This window comes from Canis lupus, chromosome 25 (genome assembly GCF_011100685.1).
Source record: "Canis lupus familiaris isolate Mischka breed German Shepherd chromosome 25, alternate assembly UU_Cfam_GSD_1.0, whole genome shotgun sequence".
In the NCBI taxonomy this organism is placed as follows: Eukaryota; Metazoa; Chordata; class Mammalia; order Carnivora; family Canidae; genus Canis; species Canis lupus.
The window spans coordinates 9,363,268-9,366,095 of record NC_049246.1 but is presented as its reverse complement, the minus strand read 5'-3'; the positions used below and the strand labels follow the sequence as shown (position 1 = coordinate 9,366,095).

General features: G+C 44.0%; 1 pseudogene; it reads right to left on the bottom strand.

Moving 5' to 3' along the window:
- Positions 1-276: 276 nt before the first annotated feature.
- LOC119865997 lies at positions 277-369 on the bottom strand (annotated as a pseudogene).
- Positions 370-2,828: the final 2,459 nt, after the last annotated feature.

Below are 2,828 nucleotides of genomic sequence, written 5' to 3'. Positions count from 1 at the left end.
GCTAGGAGCTATGAATGGGAAGAGACATCAAGATATCTCAGCTCCATGTTGGCCCTAATTCTACTTCCACCACCAGCCTAGCAGATGCTTAATCATGAGGCTGAACATCTAGGAGAAGTCTCCTCCGACTGGCAGCAGGTGGCCAGTGTGCTTTGCGGCCACTTTCTCAGAGGTGGTTATGGTCAGATGCTGATTTATTCACATCTTGCCTGATCCCTAACTTCTGTGCCCCCCCCCCCCCCGCCCCAATCTCCCACACATATGTGAACTACGGCAAAAGGGAAGCATTTCAGGCTGGAGCTCAGGAAGAGAGCCTTATAATATGAACAGATACTACACTTGATCTTAGCCAAAAGGCCGAGAAACAATTGAGAGCCTTATAATATGAATGGTTTCCTCCTTCAAATACCCAGGGCATTCCCACTTTACACTATAATGGTTTACCTTGATTTCTTCTCAAAATATTTCATTTATATTTATCCCTATCTCCTCAACTGTACTGTAAATTCCATGAGACAAAAGCCTTTGTCTTACATTTCTCTTGTATATTTTTAACCACTAGGAGAGTGCTATAAGTTTAGTAGATACCCAACAAATACCGAGGGATTAATTCCTTCTTTCAATGTGACAGAAGCTTTTGTGGATGTGTTGTATTTTCCCTAGTAGGAGAAAGCTTCAGGAGAACAGAAACTATGTATTGATCATTTTTGTATCTTATACAACTTCCAGGTTAATTTATCAGTCAGGATACATGCTCAGTAATTATCCTGGAGAGACTGCACAGCTAAGGCAGCGATGGGTGGACCAAGTTTCGTGCCGGCCTCACTAGAACAATTTAGAGTGTTAGAAGTGGGGATGAGTGGTATTTAGCCTTTTCTTCCTTACATGGGAGCACTTACCTAGCATGGTTTGACCACTCTCTTTGCCTGGAACATTTTCTTCATTTGGCTTCCAACAAGATTCCGCATGCCTGCTATCTTCCTAACTCATTCTCTGTTGCCAGTTCCTCCCTGGCTTCCCCCTGGTGGAGAGCTCAGGCTTGGTGTGAGGATCTCTTGGATGTGTTCTTACATTTAAACCGAATCCCTGAATATTCTTTACATTTGCCAATTTCTAAGATTTTGTCTCTAATTTTTTTTACCTTCATGCCTTTTTTTTTCCAATCTCCAGACTAAAATATTCAGTTGCCCTCATGTCTACTCAATATATCCAAACAGAACCCCTGATTACTCCATACTCCAAACCACTTTCTCCTCCAGGGGTCTTCATCTCAATACATGGCAACTCTGTACTAATTGAATGGACAAAGCGTTGGGGTAAAATCTGACTCTTTTCTCTGCACATCCAGTTCTGAGCAAACTCTGTCGGTTTTGCCTTCAACAGACATTTAAAAATCCAGCCATCCTCACCATCCTACCCTCTCTCTCCACCCTGTTCTGAACTTCCACCATCGCTGCAACATGAGCTCTGTGAGGGCACAGACCTTGTCTGTTTTGTTTATTTTGGTATCTTCCGTTCCCGGTACATTGCTTGGTGCATGATAGGTGCTTAGTACCCATTTAATGAGTAAATCTCTTGCCTAGATTATTGTAGTAATCTCCTAACTTGGGATTTCTCAACCTCAGCACTAATGACATTCTAGGCTGGGTAATTCTCCAGCAGGAGCTTTGTATGCCCCATAGAATGGTCAGCAGCATTACTGGCTTCCACTCACTGGATGCCACTTGCACCCTCTCCTTCCACCTCAAGTTGTGACAACCAAAAATATCTCCAGACGTTGTCCATTAGGGGGCAGAGCCATCGCCATCATTGGTATTCCAGTTTCTACTGGTGCCCCCATGGTCTCTGAGGAGCCAAATCGACTCTTTACACTCGTTAAGTCAAACCATGGCTTCTCATAGACTGAGTGAAATCCAAATACCTTACCACAACTATAAGGCCTCTCTCTTCTCCTCTGACCTCATCCCTCCTCACTACTCTCTCTGTCTCAGACCCATTCCCTGTTTATCATCAGGATATACCAGGCCTATGCCCAAGCCTTAGGGCCTTTATGCTTACTGTACCCACTGCCCCCTCCCCCCATGAAGCCTATGAAGCAGCATTCTATCCTCGGCACTCTATATTCCTCTACCTTGCTTCCATGCCTCTATAGTTCTCACTGCCTCGTGATGGACAAACGTGCTTAGAATAGTTCCTGGCAGCAGGTAGGCGCTCAAAACATGGAGGGGAGTAACTGACAGATGAACGGATGGGTAGACACAGAAGACAGTGGTTTATTGAGGTCTTCACTGGCCTCCCTCCTTTTCTGTCTTTGGCTCTCATAATTCTTGCCGAGTCATGGTTGGTTTTCTTTCTTCCTAACATATGACCAGAACTCTACAAACGGTATAAAACAAACCAACATAGACAACCAAAAGCCTCACAGGGACTGTCTTCCAGAAACTTGCTTGGACTCGTTCCCATTTAAGTCCCAGGATTTGGGCTTTATTTGGGGTTAGCAACACAGATTGGTGAACAGTGCTTATAGCTTGGAGTTGGATCACCTGGGTATATCCAGGCAACTCCTTAGTTCTGGTGTGGTCGTGGGCAAGACTTACTTACTTACTTTCCCCACCTGTGCTCCAGACCTTTTGTCTGTTAAATAGGATAATATATAACAGAATTCCTAGAGCTACTGTGAGGATTAGGAGAATTAATTATACATGTAAAGTGCTTAGGCATGTGGTAAGCTCTGGATAAATATTTGCTAGTATTATTAGTCTGTGTATATGCTATCTTCATGAGGATTTCTCCATGATGCTGTCTTCATAAGGATTTGGTGCCTGGCA